The sequence below is a fragment of the Mustelus asterias genome, chromosome 1 (assembly GCF_964213995.1).
Source record: "Mustelus asterias chromosome 1, sMusAst1.hap1.1, whole genome shotgun sequence".
Taxonomy (NCBI): domain Eukaryota; kingdom Metazoa; phylum Chordata; class Chondrichthyes; order Carcharhiniformes; family Triakidae; genus Mustelus; species Mustelus asterias.
This window is the reverse complement of record NC_135801.1, coordinates 707,496-723,465: the sequence shown is the minus strand read 5'-3', so window position 1 is coordinate 723,465 and position 15,970 is coordinate 707,496. Positions and strand designations below refer to the sequence as shown.

Sequence of the window (15,970 nt, the reverse complement as noted above, 5' to 3'; positions counted from 1 at the left end):
AGAGGAGGGGGAGGGGGGGTGTGAGAGAAGAGGGGGGGGGGGTGTGGAGAGAGGAGGGGGAGGGGGGGGGTGTGAGAGAGGAGGGGGAGGGGGGGTGTGAGAGAGGAGGGGGAGGGGGGGGTGAGAGGAGGGGGAGGGGGGGGTGTGAGAGAGGAGGGGAGGGGGGGTGTGAGAGAGGTGGGGAGGGGGGTGTGAGAGAGGAGGGGGAGGGGGGGTGTGAGAGAGGAGGGGGAGGGGGGGTGTGAGAGAGGAGGGGGAGGGGGGGGTGTGAGAGAGGAGGGGGAGGGGGGGTGTGAGAGAGGAGGGGGAGGGGGGGTGTGAGAGAGGAGGGGGAGGGGGGGTGTGAGAGAGGAGGGGGAGGGGGGGTGTGAGAGAGGAGGGGAGGGGGGGTGTGAGAGAGGAGGGGGAGGGGGGTGTGAGGGGAGGGGGAGGGGGGGGTGTGAGAGGAGGGGGAGGGGGGGTGTGAGAGAGGAGGGGGAGGGGGGGTGTGAGAGAGGAGGGGGAGGGGGGGGTGTGAGAGAGGAGGGGGAGGGGGGGTGTGAGAGAGGAGGGGGAGGGGGGTGTGAGAGAGGAGGGGGAGGGGGGGTGTGTGAGAGGGAGGGGGGGGTGTGTGAGAGAGGAGGGGGGGGGGTGTGAGAGAGGAGGGGGAGGGGGGTGTGTGTGAGAGAGGAGGGGGGGGTGTGTGAGAGAGGAGGGGGAGGGGGAGTGTGTGTGAGAGAGGAGGGGGGGGGGGTGTGTGAGAGAGGAGGGGGGGTGTGAGAGAGGAGGGGTGGATGTGAGAGAGGAGGGGGGGTGTGTGGATGTGAGAGGAGGGGGGTGTGTGGTGAGAGGAGGGGGGGGTGTGTGAGAGGAGGGGGGGGTGAGTGAGAGAGGAGGGGAGGGGGGGGAGGGGGGTGTGAGAGGAGGGGAGGGGTGGTGTGAGAGAGGAGGAGGGGGGGGTGTGAGAGCAGGGGGAGGGGGGTGTGAGAGAGGAGGGGGGGGAGGGGAGGGGGGTGGTGTGAGAGAGGAGGGGAGGAGGGGGGGTGTGAGAGAGTAGGGGGAGGGGGGGGTGTGAGAGAGGAGGGGGGGTGTGTGAGAGAGGAGGGGGAGGGGGGGGTGTGAGAGAGGGGGGGGTGTGTGAGAGAGGAGGGGGAGGGGGGGGTGTGTGAGAGGGGAGGGGGTGGGGGGGGTGTGTGAGAGGGGAGGGGGTGGGGGGGGTGTGTGAGAGGGGAGGGGGTGGGGGGGTGTGTGAGAGGGGAGGGGGTGGGGGGGGGTGTGTGAGAGGGGAGGGGGTGGGGGGGGTGTGAGAGGGGAGGGGGTGGGGGGGGGTGTGTGAGAGAGGAGGGGGAGGGGCGGTGTGAGAGAGGAGAGGGAGGGGGGGTGTGAGAGGAGGGGGAGGGGGGGTGTGAGAGGAGGGGGAGGGGGGGGTGTGAGAGGGAGGGGGGGTGTGAGAGAGGAGGGGGGGGTGTGTGAGAGAGGAGGGGAGGGGGGGTGTGAGAGAGGGGGGTGGTGTGAGAGAGGAGGGGGAGGGGGGGGGTGTGAGAGAGGAGGGGAGGGGGGGTGTGTGAGAGAGGAGGGGAGGGGGGGTGTGTGAGAGGGGAGGGGGAGGGGGGGTGTGTGAGGGAGGGGGAGGTGTGTGAGGGAGGGGGAGGTGTGTGAGGGAGGGGGAGGTGTGTGAGGGAGGGGAGGTGTGTGAGGGAGGGGGAGGTGTGTGAGAGAAGGGGGGGTGTGTGAGAGAGGTGGGGGAGGGGGGGTGTGAGAGGAGGGGGGCGTGTGTGAGAGAGGGGGGGTGTGTGAGAGAGGGGGGTTGTGTGGGAGAGGAGGGGGCGGGGGGGTGTGTGAGAGGGGAGGGGGGGGTGTGTGAGAGAGGAGGGGGAGGGGGGGTGTGTGAGAGAGGAGGGGGAGTGGGGGTGTGTGAGAGAGGAGGGGGAGGGGGGTGTGTGTGAGAGAGGAGAGGGAGGGGGGTGTGTGAGAGAGGAGGGGGAGGGTGGGGTGTGTGAGAGAGGAGGGGGAGGGGGGTGTGTGAGAGAGGAGGGGGGGGGGGGTGTGAGAGAGGAGGGGGAGGGGGGGTGTGAGAGAGGAGGGGGGGGTGTGTGAGAGAGGAGGGGGAGGGGGGTGTGTGTGAGAGAGGAGGGGGAGGTGGGTGTGTGTGAGAGAGGAGGGGGAGGGGGGGTGTGTGAGAGAGGAGGGGGAGGGGGGGTGTGAGAGAGGAGGGGGAGGGGGGGTGTGAGAGAGGAGGGGAGGGGGGGTGTGAGAGAGGAGGGGGAGGGTGGGGTGTGAGAGAGGAGGGGGAGGGTTGAGAGAGGAGGTGGGGTTGTGAGGGGGGTGAGAGAGAGGAGGGGGAGGGGGTGTGTGAGAGAGGAGGGGGGGGTGTGAGAGGAGGGGGGGTGTGAGAGAGGAGGGGGAGGGGGGGTGTGAGAGAGGAGGGGGAGGGGATGTGTGTGAGAGAGGAGGGGGAGGGTGTGTGTGTGAGAGAGGAGGGGGAGGGGGTGTGTGTGAGAGGAGGGGGTGTGTGTGAGAGGAGGGGGTGTGTGTGAGAGGAGGGGGTGTGTGTGAGAGGAGGGGGTGTGTGTGAGAGGAGGGGGGTGTGTGTGAGAGGAGGGGGGTGTGTGTGAGAGGAGGGGTGTGTGTGTGAGAGGAGGGTGTGTGTGTGAGAGGAGGGTGTGTGTGTGAGAGGAGGGTGTGTGTGTGAGAGGAGGGTGTGTGTGTGAGAGGAGGGTGTGTGTGTGAGAGGAGGGTGTGTGTGTGAGAGGAGGGTGTGTGTGTGAGAGGAGGGTGTGTGTGTGAGAGGAGGGTGTGTGTGTGAGAGGAGGGTGTGTGTGTGAGAGGAGGGTGTGTGTGTGAGAGGAGGGTGTGTGTGTGAGAGGAGGGTGTGTGTGTGAGAGGGGGGTGTGTGTGTGAGAGGGGGGTGTGTGTGTGAGAGGGGGGTGTGTGTGTGAGAGGGGGGTGTGTGTGTGAGAGGGGGGTGTGTGTGTGAGAGGGGGGTGTGTGTGTGAGAGGGTAGGGGGGGTGCGAGAGGGTAGGGGGGGTGCGAGAGAGTAGGGGGGGTGCGAGAGAGTAGGGGTTTTGGGATTAATCCAGGTTTTGTGGTGAATCCGGATCTGCGTTTCGTGGTGAATCCGAGAAGGGGGGGGGGAGGGGCGGCGGGAGAGGGTGAGTGGAGGGGGGGGGAGGTGGGGAGCATGCAGGCAGAAGAGGTTAGGGGCGTGTGGTTGGGCTGGTGGGTGAGGGGTTGGAGGACATGTATGAGGGGTTGGGTGTGGATGAAGGTGGGGGATTGTTGAGGAGGTAGGGTGTAAGATTGGGAAGAGGAGGGGTAGAGGATGGGGCTGAGGGCTAGTTTGGGTGCTGGGAGGGTGCTGGTGGTGGAGGTGGGAATGGAGGCCAGAGGAAGAATAGAGTGGGGAGGGTAGGGAGAGGCAGATGGTGGAGGGGTTAAGTGAAGGGGAGATTAGGGGTTGGAGGAGAGGAGGGTGGGTAGAGTGCAGAGGGTGTGGTGGTGAGGGCGGCACGGTAGCACAGTGGTTAGCACTGCTGCTTCACAGCTCCAGGGACCTGGGTTCGATTCCCGGCTTGGGTCACTGTCTGTGTGGAGTTTGCACATTCTCCTCGTGTCTGCGTAGGTTTCCTCCGGGTGCTCCGGTTTCCTCCCACAGTCCAAAGATGTGCGGGTTAGGTTGATTGACCGTGCTAAACAAAAATTGACCCTTAGTGTCCTGGGATGCGTAGATTCGAGGGATTTGCGGGTAAAATATGTAGGGATATGGGGGTTGGGCCTGGGTTGGGATTGTGGTCGGTGCAGACTCGATGGGCCGAATGGCCTCTTTCTGTACTGTAGGGTTTCTGTGTTTCTTAGGGAGCGTGAATGTGTGTGAGCTGTGGTCTAATTCATGGATTTAAAGAGTTGAGTGGAACAGATAAAATTGTTTCTTAATGGTTGCTCTTTATAATGTTGGGTGATGTTTATTCTGAGCATTTAAACATAAGTTATTGATGCTGCATATGTATTTGTGACTTGCCCTTTCTTGTATTGGTCTGAGTGTTGTGGATCATTTGATCTCTTTGGTTGCCTTGAAAAATGTGTGTCTCATGCATGTCAATGAGAAATTGAATTTCCTCAGCCTTCTCTAAGCACCATTTGTTCTTCACATCATGGGTTCTTCTGTGAACTTCACTTTGTCTGTCTCCTATCTGTGCAAGTTTCTTTGCTGTGGAATTTGGATTCTGGTGCTAAGTTTGGGTGCTATCTGTTTACAATCAGAGCTTGCATATTTCTTTATCGCTCTCATCAAACCAGTCGTTACCTTTAAGTGGTATGTCTGAGGATTTCTTGGTATTTGTAAGTGCTGATGGATTTCAATGATTACCAGTTATCTTCGTTGTTTGATGTGACCTATCCATTCCGAGAGTTACCAATTGATTTATTCCTGAAATTCCTTGAACCTGATATTTGAAAGGCCAGAGACCACCTACCTTTTGTGGCTGCTATTTTTTTCTGGTGGTTGCTTCAAATGCTAATATCGAACAAGTGAGCTGGTGATCTCTCCAATATTTGTCAGCTGTAACCATAGACATGTAATGTGCAGATAAGTTCAGGCGCTGGCCGTCATAGTCTATCAAGTGCCAGTGTTTTGATCTTGGATGCTGACAATGTTTGCATCACATTTTCTGAGCATAAAGGCTGTTGGTGACCAGATTATGTTTGGTGCACGTAGAGAGGAAAGGCAGGCTGGGGAGGGTGCTGGGGGGCACACTGGGGTAGAGGGGCCGCACAGTTAGTATTGGAATTTCCAACTCCATGATTTTCTCCTGCTTGAGCATTGAAATCACTGAGAAATATAATCATAGAATCCGACAATGCAGAAGGAGGCCATTCAGCCCATCAAGTGCACCGAGCACAATCTCACCCAGGCCCTATCTCCATAACCCCATGGATTTATCCTAGCTAGTTCCCTTGACACTTAGGGGCAATTTAGCATGGCCAATCCATCTAACCTGGACTGTGGGAGAAAACGGGAGCACCCGGATGAAACCCACACAGACACGGGGAGAATGTGCAAACTCCACACAGTGACCCAAGCTGGGAATCGAACCCAGATCCCTGGAGCTGTGAGGCAGCAGTGCTAACCACTGTGCCACCGTGCTGTCCAATCTTGACTGTAATGATGCAACTGCCAGGATTGTCTTTTTTTATTCGTGGGACACGGCGTCGCTGGCTGGCCAGCATTTGTTGCCCATCCCTCGTTACCCTCGAGAAGGTGGCGGTGAGCTGCTGCCTTGAATCGTTGCAGTCCATGTTCTGTGGGTTGACCCACAATGCCATTAGGGAGGAAATTCCAGGATTTTGACCCAGCGACTGTGAACGAACGGCGATATATTTCCAAGTCAGGATGGTGAGTGGCGTGGAGGGGAACCTCCAGGTGGTGGTGTTCTCATGTATCTGCTGCCCTTGTCCTTCTAATGGAAGTGGCCGTGGGTTTGGAAGGTCTAAGGATCTTTGGTGAATTGCTGCAGTGCATCTTGTAGATAGTACACACTGCTGCTACTGAGCGTCAGCCGTGGAGGGAGTGGATGTTTGGAGATGTAGTGCCAATCAAGCAGACTGCTTTGTCCTGGATGTCAAGCTTCTTGAGTGTTGTTGGAGCTGCACCCATCCAGGCAAGTGGGGAGTATTCCATCACATTCCTGACTTGTGTCTTGTAGATGGTGGATAGGCTTTGGGGAGTCAGGAGGTGTATTACTCACTGCAGGATTCCTAGCCTCTGACCTGCTCTTGTAGCCACTGTGTTTGTGTGTTGAGTCCAGTTGAGTTTCTGGACAATGGTAACCCCAAGGATGTTGACACTGGGGGATTCAGTGATGGTTACACCATTGAATGTCATGGGGCGGTGGTTAGATTGTCTCTTATTGGTGATGGTCATTACCTGACATTTGTGTGGTGCGAATGTTACTTGTCACTTGTCAGCCCAAGCCTGGATATTGTCCAGATCTTGTTGCATTTGAACATGGACTGCTTCAGTACCTGAGGAGTCTCGAATGGTGCTGAACATTGTGCAATTATTGGCAAACATCCCCACTTCTGACCTTATGATGAGGGAAGGTCATTGATGAAGCAGCTGAAGATGGATGGGCCTAGGACACAACCCTGAGAGACTCCTGCAGAGACGTCCTGGAGCTGAGATGACTGACCCTCCACAACCACAGCCAGCTTCCTATGTGCCAGGTATGACTCCAACCAACGGAGTGTTTTCCCCCTGATAGTCATTGATTCCAGTTTCACTAAGGCTCCTTGATGCCACACTCGGTTGAATGTGGCCTTGATGTCAAGGGCTGTCATTCTCACCTCACCTCTGGAATTCAGCTCTTTCATCCATGTTTGAACCAAGGCTGTAATGGGTTTGGGAGCTGAGTGACCCTGGCGAAACCCAAACTGGGCATCACTGAGCAGGTTATTGCTAAGCAGGTGCTGCTTGATAGCACTGTTGATGACCCCTTCCATCACTTTACTGATGATCGAGAGTAGACTGGGCGGTAATTGGCTGGGTTGGATTTGTCCTGCTTTTTGTGTACAGGACATGGGCAATTTTCCACATTGTTGGGTAGATGTTGAGGGCGGCACGGTAGCACTGGTTAGCACTGCTGCTTCACAGCTCCAGGGACCTGGGTTCGATTCCCGGCTTGGGTCACTGTCTGTGTGGAGTTTGCACATTCTGCTCGTGTCTGCGTGGGTTTCCTCCAGGTGCTCCGGTTTCCTCCCACTGTCCAAAGATGTGCGGGTTAGGTTGATTGGCCATGCTAAAAATTGCCCCTTAGAGTCCTAAGATGCGTAGGTTAGAGGGATTAGCGGGTAAATATGTAGGGATATGGGGGTAGGGCCTGGGTGGGATTGTGGTCGGTGCAGACTCGGTGGGCCGAATGGCCTCCTTCTGCACTGTAGGGTTTCTATGATTCTATGTCAGTGTTGTAACTGTACTGGAAGAGCTTGTCTAGGGGAGTGGCAAGTTTTGGAGCACAAGTCTTCAGTACTATTGCCGGAATGCTATCGGGCCCATTGCGTTTGCAGTATCCAGTGCCTCCAACCGTTTCTTGTTATCACATGGAGTGAATCGAATTGATTGGAGACTGGCATCTGAAATGCTGGGGACCACTGGAGGAGGCCGAGATGGATCATTGACTCAGCACTTCTAGCTGAAGATTGCTGTGAATGCTTCAGCCTTATCTTCTGCACTGATGTGCTGGGCTCCTCCATCATTGAGGATGGGGATATTTGTGCAACCTCCTCCTCTAATTGTTTAATTGTCCACCACCATTCACGACTGGATGTGGAAGGACTGCAGAGTTTAGCTCTGTCTATCACTTGCTGTTAATGCTGTTTGGCATGCAAGTAATCCTGTTGGTAGTGTCACCAGGTTGACTCCTCATTTTTAGGTATGCCTGGTGCTGCTCTTGGCATGCCCTTCTGCACTCTCCATTGATCCCCTGGCTTGATGGTAATGGTTGAATGGGGGATATGCCTGGCCATGAGGTTGCAGATTGTGCTGGAGTACGGTTCCGCTATTGTTGATGGCCCACAGCGCCTCTTGAGTTGCTAGATTGGTTTGAGGTCTCCCATTTAGCACAGTGATAGTGCCACGCAACAGGTTATTAATGTGAAGGCAGGACTTCGTCTCTACAAGGACTGTGCGGTGGTCACTTTTACCGAAACTGTCATGAACAGATGCATCTGCAGCCAGCAGATTGGTAAGGATGAGGTCAAGTATGTTTTTCCTCTTGGTTCCTTTACCACCTGCTGCAGACGTAGCCTAGCAGTTATATCCTTTAGGACCCGACCAGCTCGATCAGTAGTGCTGCTGCCGAGCCGTTCTTGGTGGACATTGAATGTTTTGCACCCTTGGCACCCTTAATGCTTCCTCCAAGTGTTGTTCAACTTGGAGGAGTACTAATTCATCAGCCGAAGGTTGGAATAGAAGGTTTCTTTCACTTGCTCTTTTGGATTCAAGGTGCATCGTAAATACTGAGGATGGCAGATTGATTGCCTTTGAGCGCAAGATTGAGTGTCATAAGATGTTCATTTGATCTCGGGGTGTTCATGGAGTCTGTACCGAGTTTGTTTTTAATCACAAAACTGAATTGAATTGATTGGAGACTGGCATCTGAAAGTATCTTGCTGTTGTGTTCCATGAATTCTGTGTTTTTTTTTGTGATTTCCCCCTCTAGAAGAAAGTCTAGCCACTTCCAAGTTCATTGATTTCTTCCTCTTCTGTTTTGCGGGTGTCGCTAAGGGCTAGAATGTCAATGTCTAGATGTTGGAGCTCATGGCTACCATTGCTAATGGTGTACATACATCTGCTCGAGAACCCCTACAACAGTCAGAATTAGTGATCAATGAAGTGATAACTGCTGTCAAGAAGACGAAAAACAAAGCTTTTGATCCTGCCTATCCCTGTGAAAGTACCAAATTGTGCAGGAGAGAGATTCATCTGAGATATGTCCCTATTTGTGAAGCTGTCGTGAAATGAAGAAATTCCAAATGACCTCAGATGCCATGAAGATCAAAATATTCAAGAAATTAAGCAAATCAAACTTTAAGGGCATAGCATAACTCTCGACTATATACCAAGTCCTAGCCAAATTACTATTTTAATCTGACTGAAGGCCAAAGCCAAGGCAGTGACCAATCTGTCACACAACAGTATGCTGATGATGCACAAGTTAGTGCACACTGTGAAAAACTACAACAGATAGCTGATGTATTCACAGAAGTCTACAAGAGCATAGGACTTGCCCTGACCAAAGCCATCCTGACACTGAATCTGTGTTTGTTCAACCTATGGCAAATTATGTACTCTAGTTTTACGGATCATGATTTCAGACCTAATACTAAACTCAAGTCTATTGGAGAGTGGTTCTCCCCATGCTTCTCTACGGTTCTGAAGCTTGAATTACTTATATACACCTCATCGAGGCCCTGGAACAACAACGTCAGTGCAGTCTTAGAATCTTGCAAATCAGGTAGCAGAACAAATGAGAATGTCCTCTAAGATGTGCACTAACAATAGTTAGCATTATAATCTCACATTAGCTGGGATGGATGGGACATGTTGCCAAAACGCCTCACTTGAGATTACCCAAACAGGTGCTGTACTTGGAGCTAACCGGGGAGCTTGTTCTCTCATGAGGGCCAAAGGAAAGGTTCAAAGACAATCTTGAAGCCTCCATGAAGGACTTCCCCATTAACAGCAACATGTGGGAAACTGATGCCCCAATTGTGACCTAAATGGCAACCCATCTAATCAACAAAAGCAGCCGCTGAGAAAGGATGACAAGAGAGGACAGCTGCTCACCAGCCTTCATCCTCTCTACCAGCCACGGACAACAAATGTTCTCACAGGGAGAGCCTGCAAGGCTAGGATAAGAATCATAAACCCATAGTTAACACTGACATCTCACTTCCACATGGAAGAATCATCCTCAACAGGATGGATTACTGATAGGTAGAGAGATTGATTAATGTGAAATACTTTCAGCAGAGTGCCTATTGTGTTGTTTCTGTAAGCTGCCGCTTATTTAGATGACTCATCGCAGCGTGACTACAAAAGTCATTTGTTTACTCTCTCCTTTACAAGTACTGAGTGAAGGAATTTTAGGCTGGAGCAGTTCTGTTCTGTTTGCTGTAGCAGATGTCAGTTGTTGACTTGTGCCCATGTCATGTTATGTCGTTGGGTGTGTCAGGGGTTTTCTGTGCCAAATCTGTTGTTCATTTCATAAAGCTTTTGAGTTGCATAAAATTTTTCGACAACGATAATTGTAAAAATAAATGTGCATTAGTAAATTGTGTGTTAATTTGGTGACAAACTAGTGTCATTGTAATGTTAACTTCAAAATGGCAATGCAAAAAGAATTCTAGTTGACTGTTAGTTTCACTAAATGACTGCATGACCTTGGGTATGGAGATTGGCTTTTTAAAAGAAATTTTGGAACCGTTCTGGAAACTGAAGTGAAATAAGTCATGTATCTCCATGCAGTGACAATACGTGTTCTGCTCTGAGCTTTTGCCATGGATGGGAATTTGCTAAACATTGGAGCTGAATGTACTTCCAAAATAGTTAAAAATCAGTACCAGCTTCATCCTATTATTTAAATACATGTGCAGGAATGAAGGGCAAGAAAGCTCATTCAGTGAAAATGATTCGTCAAAACTGAGCTGCAGAGGGATGGAAATATTCTGATTTCCAATGTTAAATTCAGTAATATATTACTGCTGTATCGACATGTTGATTCTTTTTGGAATTATTTGTATCTGTTCTTTAAAGCTCCAGAAAAATGAAATATCTTCAATTAAAAATATTAAATTGACCACAGCACAGATCATCTTTGCTTACAAATGTTACTGCTCCAATATTGGGTGGATGTTTGTAATTTATTTTCTCATTCTCAATTCCTGAGATTTGTAGTTTTCTTTCTTTTTGACATCCTAAATGAACTCTGAGAATCACTGTTTATACTTGGGGTAAAGCAGGCTAAGGAAAGTTGTAATAATTGGGGATTCTGGTGGAAAACACCCAATTATTTATTGTATCTATTTCAATCAGCTTCTAGGGAGTGACAGTGAAAACATATTTGTGCTAATCTCTTATTTGGACATACCACGCACAACCACTTTGAAAGTTCAAAAGTAGGTAATTGTAGTAAGATTTGTCTCTATCCTGCTTTCAATTGTCATCAAAAAGGCACCAATAAATTTTCCCCTTTCAATGACAGCCTTTAAAATTGATTTAAAAATTCCATACTAGGTGAAACTTGAGTTTTCACATTTGAAGTGGGTGTTCAGCATCATGGAATGGGGATTTTATGCTTGCTTCTTTGCTTAGGTATTTTTAAGATGTCCTGATGGTGCCAATATGGAAACAACATCTAATTTACATGTAAAGTAGTGGAGTTGATCAGCATTACATCTTTCTGTGACAAAGTAAATAGACATTTGAAGCGGCAGAAACTCATGTTGGATTGTCCGTTATAAGTGAGTGAAACAGACGCCATTGGGTTGATGTAACTTGACCGTCTTACTTTGAAACTGGCCAAATCACTCAGCCTAATTTTACTCTCCATAGAAATCACCGGAGAGAATGTAATATCAACATTTCACCCAATCCTATGTTTCCCACCAGGTTAAACTGATCTCAAAGTGCTGAATGCTTTCTTCTGACTGGTCATTTGGTGCAATAAATTGTATTTTGAAATGTATTTCCATGAATAGAGAGAATCATAGAATCCCTACAGTGCAGAAGAAGGCCATTCAGCCCCATTGAGGCTGCACCGACAACAATCCCACCCAAACCCTATCCCCGTAACCCCACATTTACCTAGCTAATCCCTCTAACCTACACATCCCGGGACAGTAAGGGGCAATTGAACATGACCAATGCACCTGACCCGCACACTTTTGGACTGTGGAGGAAACTGGAGCACCCGGAGGAAACCCACGCAGACATGGGGAGAACATGCAAACTCCACACAGACAGTGACCCAAGCCAGGAATCTGACCCAAGCCAGGAATCTAACCCAGGTCTGTGGAGCTGTGAGGCAGCAGTGCTAACCACTGTGCCACCGTGCTGCAGTTGGAAACACTCGGTTGGTCAATCAATGACCTTTAATCAGAACCCTTCTTTATGTCATACTATTTACATCTGTTTCTATTTTGTGGGCTCAGTTAGCTCAGTTGGCTGGACAGCTGGTTTGTGATGCAGAGCAACGGCAACAGTGCGGATTTAATTCCTGCACCAGCTGAAGATATTCATGAAGGTCTGGCCTCTTACCCTTGCCCCCTATGTGTGGTGACCCTCAGGTTAAATCACCACCAGCCAGCTCTCCCCATGATCATCTGGTACTATGGCGACTTTACCTTTTTAACCTATTCCTCGTTTATATAAAGCACTTGAGAGCTCTCCAGAAAAGTTATCAAATACTATCTTCAACATGACAGGGTGATTATAAAAGTGATTAAGTTAAATAAAATACTTTTCAGTTACCTATTTAAGCCATCGATGAGTATTTTGGATTATTTTTGTCTGAGAATTTCACTTCAAATGTTAATTTATATGAATTGCAGTGAAATGTTTAAGTGCTGAGATGCTTTATAAGTAAGCTTTCGCCACCATCAGTCCAATTTATTGGTTTCCCGTGGTGTGTTTTTTCAGGGAACTAATTGGGTTCTTTGTACTGATATTTTCATGGACAATAGCATTGATAAAAGCATTTGACTGTAATCCTACAGATTACATATTTGACTTGTTTCCTGGGTAGGAATAGATTGTGCTTGTAATATTTTCATCTTTTGGGTTCATATAGACTTTGGCTCTGTGCTTTTTGTCTCAGTATATATTTCATATAACTGAATTTTTGAGTTTATTTTAGCCAAGTTGGTTGATTCCCTTGATTGAGCATCAATAATGATTCTGTGAACTGAGTGAAGGTTATTGAGGCTGATGGACATGCTTTTACACCTGTTCTGACCTTGAATTTGGAGTTCAATTACACAATATGGTTGTGTAATTATATTTACTGTGGGCCTCTGGTACTTTCTGGGATTTGTTTTATGACCCTGCATTGTTGGGAGGAAGACTAGTTGGCAGGTCATGTTTTGGACAGTTTTTTTTCTTCATAGTGAATTCAAGGTTTCAAGAACAAAGAACAATACATCACAGGAACAGGCCCTTCGGCCCTCCAAGCCCGCGCCACTCCCTGGTCCCAACTAGACCATTCTTTTCTACCCCTCCATTCCCACTCCATTCATGTGGCTATCTAGATAAGTCTTAAACGTACCCAGTGTGTCTGCCTCCACCACTTTGCCCGGCAGCACATTCATTTTCAGTTCATTTTCAGTTTGGCTGCAGTTTTAGTTTAAAAGTGTTGTGGACATCAGACTATACACAGTCTCTTATTCTCAGAGACTAAATGCTGACTGCACTCTTTTACTATGGTCACCATGGATTGCGTGTCTTTTTGATGTCACAAGTGTATACTGGTTCTAGATTTTGGGGAATTTTCTACATTTAGCTTCTTGTTTCGATGTTGAGTTTGTTCCTTAAAGAACTTTCACGTGGAAATGCCAAGTAAAATGATTTTCCCCAGTTTTGTTTCAAACAAAGAATAGGAAGTGAAAATAAAAGTTTTATAGCATTTTTAAATATGGTCGAGGAATAAAAGACTAAACAAGTTGAATCACTTGAGTACGGTTATCGGTTGATCAGTAATTGATCAGAATCTACAATTTTAAATATTGAAAACAGAATGGTGCAAAGGGGAGGGACGAACAAAGAACAAAGAACAATACAGCACAGGAACAGGCCCTTCGGCCCTCCAAGCCCGCGCCGCTCCCCGGTCCAGGATTGAATCCTGAATCCAGGATCCCCGCCCAATTTTCCAGCCTATCTACATACCAATATCCTATCCACCGAGCTATCCCTCACAGCTACGATGCTTTGTTCATTACAACCTATTAACTCACCCCCACCCCCCCATTCCAGACCATGTGATCTCCAGGGAGAGGCGAAAACCCAGAGTGAAAAACCCCAGGGCCAATATGGGGAAAAAAAATCTGGGAAATTCCTCTCCGACCCCCTGAGGCGATCGAAACGAGTCCAGGAGATCACAATGGCCCTGATCGGAAAATGCTTCCCAACCCTAGTCATTTCCACTTCCACGAACACCATATGAATTCCCTGCCCCCGAGACAGGTTCCCAACTATCCGCAGTAGGAAGGAAGGAATGAAAAGTGAAGATGGGGTTTATGTAATACTAGTAACGGTGGCAGCTTGCTCAGGATGAGTCAAGGTTTTGTTTCTTTAAAATTGGTTTCACATCCTTACGACATTGAAGATATTCTGCAATTTATTTATTTTCAGACAAGTGTTAGCGTCAATGCCCAGTTTCCTTTCACAACTAGATCCTCTCTGTGGTGGAATGTTGCCCTAATATCTGCCAACCTTTCGTAGCCTCCTCCTAGGTACTTTGGCCTTGCTGTTGAGTCTGGATTGTTTGATGCTGAATAGCAGTGGATCAGGCTGGATTGCTATATTGGAGAGTTAAGGTCAGCTTTCACAGCAAGGAAAGTTCTTGGCTGACTTGGTGCTTTTTTGCTCACCGAGAACTGAGCTAATGCTGTGACAATGTCATTGAAGTGTCACGTCCAAATTTTACCATGGGGAGGTTTGTCCAATTGTCTCTATTCTCTACTAATCTTAATATTGTCAACAGCTCAGGCCTCACATCTCCCTCCTGTTTTTCTTGGACACTGATTTTTGGGATTGAAAGAGGGGTTGACGATCACAGGAGCCCACTGCTGATACCAAGAGTTGCAGCTGTCACTATCTTCCTCATACTGTTCCACCACCTCACCCCATAAAGTATAGGCTTTTTGTCCTGGTGCCTTTTGTGGCATTGATTCCTGTTACCATTTTTTCAACTTGCCCTCCTTGAGGGTCTAAGTGGCCTACTCCTTGTTATAATTCAGGTCAGAAATTCAAGTGTTTTATGAAGTCTGCCTGGATCATAAATTTTGCAATTTGAATTTGCTTAGGGTAAGTATGAGATGCTTCACTTCAGGTATGATTCAACTAACCCACTAGGGAGCTTTTATCAAAAAAGTTTATTGAAGAATACAGTTAACAGGTAACAACTTTTATCAATTACAAACAAAGAAAAACAACCATGATGTGGTGTAATTCTTAATAAATGTATGAAATGTTCCAATCAAATAAACTTCCCTATAGAAAACTCTTGCCACAGGTTTAGCACAGAAAATATGAATGCTCGTGATGCTGGAACTTAGTCCTTTGGTTGGATGCTGCAGCTCTCTTGATGCACACACACACAAGCTTGGAGTCAAAACAACTCCCAAAACACCAGGGTGAGGGAAAGAGAGAGGCTCGAGTTACTAACTAGCAAAACCACCAACAGCAGAATTTTCACTTCAGGAAGGCAAGAAGCTCTTCCTCCATTTTGTTGTCAGGGCGGGCGATCCAGCTGCCCCCAGCGCTCTCGCAATGCCCGGAAGATTATGGTGCAAAGCTGTGTTTACTGGCTATAAACGAGGCCTTCGAAACCAAAGAGAGCACACTGCTCTCCTCAAGATTGAGGGTGTTTATTGCCGCAATGAAACAGAATTTTACCTGGGCAAGGGATGTGCTTGCGTCTACAAAGCAAAGAACAATACTGTCACTCCTGGCGGTAAACCAAACAAGACTTGTGTCATTTGGGGTAAAGTGACCCATGCTCATGGAAACAGTGGCATGGTGCATGCCAAGTTCAGGAGTAACCTGCCCGCTAAGGTTATTGGGCACAGGATTCGTGTGATGCTGTATCCATCAAGGATTTAAAGCACGGATGTACATAAATTGACAATAAATAGTAAAATGATCTAAAAAAAAGGCAAGAAGCCTTGCTACCAACTAACGGCAGAATTTCCAATACCAGAGAGAGAGAAACACTGCTTTTCAGTCTGATGTCCACAACGCTTTTAAACTAAAACTGCAGCCAAACTGAAAATGAAACCTTGAATTCACTATGAAGAAAAAAAAACTGTCCAAAACATGACCTGCCAACCAGTCTTCCTCCTAACAATGCAGGATCACAAAACAAATCCCAGAAAGTACCTGAGGCCCAGAGTAAAAATAAAACCCCATGTAAGCCATTGGAGCAGCAATAAAAGGACGTTTAACAGGCAGCTGGTCCCACAGTAAAACCAAAAGACCAGCTTACAAACTGCAGAGAGCATGATTTTTAAAAAAATCTTAAAGGTACACTGACATCACATGCTTCTAATTAGAATCATACAGAAGAGACCCTTTGGCACATTGAATCCGTACAGACACATTACAAACAACTGAACTCTCACCTAACCCCATCTGCCAGCACTTGGCCCATAGTCCTGAATGTTATGACCTGCCAAGTGCTCATCCAGATACTTTTTAAAGCATGTGAGACAACCTGC

At 48.8% G+C, this 15,970-nt stretch overlaps 1 protein-coding gene and 1 pseudogene across 1 annotated transcript in view; both read left to right on the top strand.

The window, feature by feature from the left end:
* The window catches only part of slc49a3 (solute carrier family 49 member 3), a gene marked incomplete at its 5' end in the record, with an annotated part of 97,714 nt that overhangs the window by 351 nt on the left and 81,393 nt on the right, over positions 1 to 15,970 (top strand). The gene's annotated exons all lie outside the window — the stretch shown is intronic.
* LOC144491755 (large ribosomal subunit protein eL33 pseudogene) lies at positions 14,973 to 15,356 on the top strand (annotated as a pseudogene).